This window comes from Barbus barbus (genome assembly GCF_936440315.1).
Source record: "Barbus barbus genome assembly, chromosome: 23".
Taxonomy (NCBI): Eukaryota; Metazoa; Chordata; class Actinopteri; order Cypriniformes; family Cyprinidae; genus Barbus; species Barbus barbus.
In genome coordinates, this window is record NC_136751.1 from 20,554,099 (window position 1) to 20,561,431 (window position 7,333).

The following is a 7,333-nucleotide window of genomic DNA, read 5'->3' on the forward strand; positions in this document are numbered from 1 at the left end:
GCAACCTGGGCACTATCTTCTCTAATACATTAGAAGCTGTTGCCCCCCTCAAATTGAAAAAGGTTAGAGAAAAACTTACTGCGCCATGGTACAACAGTTATACCCATTCTCTCAAGAAAGAAACTCATAATCTTGAGCACAAATGGAGAAAAACTAACTTGGAAGTTTTTAGAATTGCGTGGAAAAACAGTATGTAAAAGCTGCCAGAGCAGAGCATATCCGCAAACTCATAGATAATAACCAAAACAATCCAAGGTTCTTATTTAGCACAGTGGCTAGATTAAGAAATAAACAGACGCCACCCGATCTAAATATTCCCTCACAGTGTAACAGCAATGACTTTATGAATTTCTTTAATGATAAAATAGATAACATCAGAAATACAATATCAAATGTATATTCTACTGTGTCTAGTATTTCAGCTTCATTCATCGCACCCAAAGAAAAACTGCAGTGCTTTACTACTATAGGACAGGAAGAGCTAAATAAACTTATCAGTGCATCTAAACCAACAACATGTTTATTAGATCCTGTACTCAATAAACTACTGAAAGAGTTGTTACCTGTAGCAGAAGAACCGCTTCTCAATATTATTAATCATCGTTATCTTTAGGTCACGTCCCAAAACCATTCAAGCTGGCGGTTATTAAGCCTCTTATTAAGAAACCATAACTAGATTCTAATGAACTGGCAAATTACAGACCCATTTCAAATCTTCCGTTTATGTCTAAAATTTTAGAAAAAGTTGTCTGCTCAATTGTGTTCCTTCTTGCAAAAAAATTATCTCTATGAAGAATTTCAGTCAGGTTTCAGGCCTCACCATAGTACAGAAACTGCACTTGTTAAAATTACAAATGACTTGCTTCTTGCTTCAGACCAAGGCTGCATCTCATTGCTAGTATTACTTGATCTTAGTGCTGCGTTCGACACTATAGACCATGACATACTCATAGATCAATTACAAAACTATACTGGTATTCAAGGGCAGGCTTTAAGATGGTTTAGATCCTACCTGTCCGATCGCTACCACTTTGTTCATTTAAATGGAGTCATCACAATTATCACTAGTAAAGTATGGAATACCACAAGGATCTGTCCTAGGTCCTCTGCTATTTTCAATATACATGTTGCCCCTTGGTAATATTATTAGAAAATACGGGATTAGTTTTCATTGTTATGCTGATGATACTCAACTATATATCTCAACAAGACCAGATGAAACTTCTAAACTAAGCTAATAGATTGTGTAAAAAATGTAAAAGATTGGATGACCAATAATTTTCTCCTATTAAATTCAGATAAGACAGAGATATTACTTATTGGACCAAAAAACAGTACACAGAATCTCGTGGATTATAATTTGCAACTAGACGGATGTAATGTTACGTCCTCTTAAGTCAAAAATCTGGGTGCTATATTAGACAGCAACTTGTCCTTTGAAAATCATATTTCCCATGTTACAAAAACAGCATTCTTCCATCTTAGAAACATTGCCAAGCTTCGAAACATGCTGCCTGTTTCTGATGCCGAAAAGCTAGTTCATGCATTCATGACCTCTAGACTGGACTATTGTAATGCACTGCTAGCTGGTTGTCCTGCATCTCCAATAAACAAGCTACAGATAGTCCAAAATGCAGCGGCTAGAGTTCTTACCAGATCAAGAAAATATGATCATATTACCCCAATTTTACAGTCTATGCACTGGCTACCTATTCAGTTCCGTATCATTTACAAAATATTATTACTTGCCTATAAGGCCCTAAATGGTTTAGCTCCTGCGTACCTAACTTGTCTTCTACCACGCTACAATCCAACCCGCTCCCTAAGGTCGCAAAACTCTGGACTTTTGGTAGTACCTAGGATAGCAAAGTCCACTAAAGGAGGTAGAGCTTTTTCACATTTGGCTCCCAAACTCTGGAATAGCCTTCCTGATAACGTTCGGGGTTCAGACACACTCTCTCCGTTTAAATCTAGATTAAAGACACATCTCTTTAGCCAAGCATTCACATAATGCATCTTATAATCTTGTACTGCAGTTATATCTGATCAAATGTACATTATTATTATTCTTTAGCTTGGGTTGAACAAATCATTTTTGCTTAGATGGAACAGCAGCTACGCTAATTATGTCTCTATTTGTTTCTCTGTTTCTGTCACAAGATTAACATCCCGTGGTAACTAGGAATGACAGAAGCTTCAGTCCGGATCCAACCCTTAAATGATCTGAGATGACCGAACACCTGAGAAAAGATAATGCCAACCCCTCAGAGGATGCCAACGCTCAGACAACATACAGAATTACCAAATTTTGCCATAAGTTAAATATATTAAGGTTCTGCAATATATAAATATATTGTGAAAACTTAATTTTCTGTAGAGCTGCTTTGCAACGATTTGTATCATTAAAAGCGCTGTACAAATAAACTTGAACTTGGACTAAAACCCATAACCTCTCTCACAGAGAGTATAACAACTTTTAAAACTGTTATAATTTTTGTACTTTTTTTTTTAAATTTACTTTACAAAAAGTAGCTTATAAATGTCTTGTTATGCTATATTATTACTAAATATTGGATTCAATCTTTTAATTGACTTGTTTTCTTTTACTTAGCACAGTTTTTGAGTGAACATTGTCAAAATGATCCACAAATTATGCTTTTTCACTCAAAAACCGAGGTACATAAGCTCAGATCAATGTGGCCTAAGACCAATTAGTTCCAATAAGAAATACCAAACTTGTACTAAATTAACAAATAGTAGCTGACAAAAATATTGAATCCAAGATTTGGTGATAATATAGCATAATGAAATATGTACAAGCAATTTTTAAAAGGCCAATAATTTTGGACAGGAAAATCAAATGAGGATTTTCAGCACAGCACAAAGGTTAAACAGTGAGAGCTGAGAGTGTCATGTTTCCGTCTAGTCTGAACTCAAAAAGATATTTTGGGACTGTTACTGTTTGTAATAACCATTACATTTTCAGTGATCTGATATGATGAGCATCTGAAAGAAAAGTCTTCCATCTGTTTGGGTTTGGGAGCAGGTCTCTCAGGGAAAGGGAAACCCAGAGAACTCATGCATGCTCACACACACACACATAAGAATACAGATCTACAGACAACTCTAGTGTGTTCAGCAGCAGGTGCCCTATTTGCTATTTTCTGTACTATCCATGTGATCTCCAAATTAAAATACAAACATAACGGTAAAATGTTGCAAGTGTTGTAACTGTAAATGCTGAGTTGAGTTATTTGGGTTGATGGAAGTGGGTTTCAGGTATCCCTGCTGTCAAAACTCGGTTGGTGAATTAACCAATTTAAATCCCTGATTGAAAAAGGTTTCCCATAGAGTAACCTATTTAAAAGCTCTCATATGTGACTCTTTGACAGCGTGCTTGCTCTGTACGCAGTATTAACCTAGTTAAGGCTAAGTCAGCAGGACTTCTGCTGGCTCCTGAAATTCCCCAGGTACTATGTTAGCCTAGTTACAGTAGATGATGAACATCTGTCAAATAGAGCAGTTGCTCAAACAAGACAAGTTTACAGTCTATCTCAATATGCAAAGTTCTTTCCTGCATCCTCTCTTTTACATCTTAGTGACATTTGAATAGTTCAAACTGTAATTTCAACTCAAGGACATGCATGTTTAAGAAAAACATCAGGTGATTAAAATATTCAATGCAATGATTTATTCATTATATGGTTTCAGCACTGAGTCGCTCTGCATAATGTCGCAGCAGATAGAATAAGAAATAGATGGTCCTCCATTATGCCTTGGTAAAAATTACACTGGATGTCTAACTGCTCATATTAAACTCAACTTGAGCTTGGCCATTTGCTCTGATATGGACCGATAACCACAGTGAGCTGCAAAACAGATGGATTTTGACCGCATGTGCCTATATCAATGTAAATAATAATAATAAAATAAATAAATAAACAAATATAATGTTTTTTGGAGCATGTTTTACAAGGAAATACTACTTCAGTCTTTCTACTTCAAAATTTACAGTTTAATTCAATGTGTTACTTGCCATTTCTTGTAATTATTTGTGAAATGTACTATAGCAGAAGTAAATTAGTTTTAAAGTAAAACATTTCTTCAGTGAAATTTCTTCAAATAAAAAAGAGCCCTATCACCAGAGACAAACAGCAACTGTCTTAAATTCAGTCACTGAAAAGAGACCAATTAGCAAAGGGCAAACTGAATGTCATGACAGAATCAGAAATGAATTAGAAGTGTTGCAGCAGAAGCTGTTTACAGTGAGATTGTATGTGATATAACAGTTAAATCACCACAAAATGGCCTCAATGTTACAGAAAAGATGTACCAAAATGATTTTTGTCTCATATATAACAGGATAGAATTCAAATACTAGTAAATAAAGTAACATGTACAGTAATTAAACATTAAACAGTTAGTACCTACAGCTGAGTATAACTTGGATCATATTGTATTATTAGTATGTGATAGCTAATATTTTTAAATAGGCGCAGCTAATTCAATATGTCCAGAATTTTTACATATGATAAATTAAAAACATATTTCAATCTTATATCTAGCTTAATAACCATTAATAACTGTCAGTTTACCTGTCATAACTGATCTAACCATGTAGTTCTTTGGTAAATAGGGCATGTAAAATGTTTGTCTGCTAAAACCTACGAAACCTAAGAAAATCTTTAAAGCACATGGTTTATTAATGCACAAGTGATGGTTAAATTCCGATACGACTACGTCCACGAGGTTAAATATGTTGAGTTATAGTGATTCTACTGAGTCTGTAAAATGGCAAGGAAATCCTGCACTTAAGCCATAAGCTTCCCTGATTTAAAAAAAAAAAAAAAGAAAAAAAAAAGGATGGGTTAATAGATCTTTTATATATTTTGGTCTTTCTGGTCAACATACTGCTTATTTTGATTTCACTTTATTGAGTTTAAATCCACATCTTTGGAGTTGAGTTGTGTCTGCTTTGAACAAACTGCATAAGGATGAGACAAAGACTTGATTAGGTCACCCTAACACATCAACCCTGAGAAAACCCTTTACTACCCCTCTTTCTTTCCTGTATCTAAGCAACGCTGGCAGATCGGTAAGGGTGGGTTCAGAGTGGAATGAGACCCTCACATAAATGAGATGGGTTCAGACACAAAAGGGCAAGCCATGGGTCCCTCTTGAGTGCTTCTATGCATGATGCGGGTCAGGGACCACTCTAGCTACACAATCTGGGACTATCTGCCTTAAAAATAAAAAAGGAGGGGTGAGACATTAATGGACTAAAAACCACATAAGCAGTGACCACAACAGGTTATACAGCACACAATGGAAACAAATGACAAATTTTATGATGTTCATGCTTTCCTTACCTTGCTATGCCTCTTAGGATGCATAACCCTTCATCATGGTGTATTCTTAACACTGGGGCAGTTTTTGGATGTAAAGACACCCACTTCACCTCCTCTCTGGAATGTAAATTTCTGCAGACTGTTGTAGATGTTGCACTAAATGGACAGCATTCAGCTTCCACATGATTATTCACATCATAATTCCTGCCGGTGGACGTTTCCAGCGTCCACGTAGTATTCTGATGCAGATGTGCACTAGGATTTTATCCTGCTGCCCGTTATTTTATCGTCTCTAAGCCCTTGGATAATGTGCAACAATGTAATTGTCACAATGCTGCGTGTAGTCCGTGTATGGTATGCCGTGTATGGTATGCACCCCCCTCCCCCTCACCCCCTTAAGAAGACACCCTCACCCAATATTCTCCAATCGCGTTAACAGTCTACTGGGACGTGTAGTTCCTTAAAAGATTTATTGCTAAAATGCGAACCGTTATTTTGTTTGTTCATTTATTTGAGCGACTAATCCAATACATTTTTTCTTCTGTATTTATATACGCAACACCTGAAAACTGGTGTGAGGTGATGTCAGGTGTTGCGTGAGCGTCCAGCAGCTTTTTGAACTACATTTCCCATGATGCATTGGGAACAGATGGTTTTCACAGCAGACCGCTAAGTGCTGTGATTGAGGATGCTCAGAGAATAACTGCTCGCAAAGTATCTCGCTACAAATGTATTCTATATATTTATATATGTTTCTCGTCTATTCATATATGTTGTTAAACGTAATCACTATTCTGAAAGAAAAAAAACAAACTTTTTGAACAACCAACAGACACGGTATTAAACGTGTGTGTAGCTTTCAGGCTTTAACTCTCTCTCATGTATGGTTTAAATACGTGGCTCAAAGCGCGTTCCAGACAAGTCTCAGCTGATGCACTACTGCCGCCTTCTGCTACTTGCACTACAGTGACAGAGTCACTAAAAGTGTAAACTGTCGAGCACAACACACTTTTTAAATAATTTTATTTGGTCGTAAATGACAGACAAAATTAGATAACATATACAGCTGGGAAACTTCGTAAATTAGGAACGAACTTTATTGGCACTATTGTTTTACATACAATACTTCCAAAGCATAAATAAAAGCAATATAATAAATGAACAAATACCTAAATAAAAAACAAAATGAATTAGGTGACGCCGTGTAAAAATAATAATACAAATATAAAGAAAAATTAAACAAAAACACTATTAATGACTAAAAATTACTAACAAAAATAAAATAAACATTCAACTAAAAACATTTTTTTTAAAATAGACACTAAAATCTACTTAAACATTGAAACTGTAAAAAGGTAGTTGAGAGATATTTAAATCTCTTGCAATTTCAAACTAAAAATAATGGTAGTTATATAAATTTGACCATGGTTTTAAACTGTAATGGAAAAAATTAACAATTTTGCCTTCACGGTATGTGGTTATTTTCTGGGATTTCCGTAACCACACACGCAAAAAAAAAAAAAAAAAAAAGAAAGAAAAAAAGAAAGAAGTGTGAGAGAGTTAAAACTTCTGGTGCCTCCTTTTCAAATGAATGCGATACCATTTTAATATGGAAGACTAAACCTGCAAAAACAATAAATAAAGACGATACATTTAAAAAAGAATTTTGCGCTCTTTTATAAAACCGAATTCTTTATTAACATTGAACCAAAAATCATAGGTTAGATCATTATGGGACCTCCTTCAGACAGTCTAAGTTAAAAGCTTTCAGAATCGTTCGGCCACTTTGTTTAATTTAAAGTCCTTAATCAATAAACGTTACCATTTTTATGGTCAAAAAGTTTTTATATTCTCCTCAGTCAAACTTAACAGTTAGAATTGAATAAAATAATATTCCACAAAAATCTGAAAAACAGAAATGTTGTTTTTATAGCATATTTCTTCTTTTTTTGAGGTCGATCTTTTCGCTCAGGCATGTATTTGGA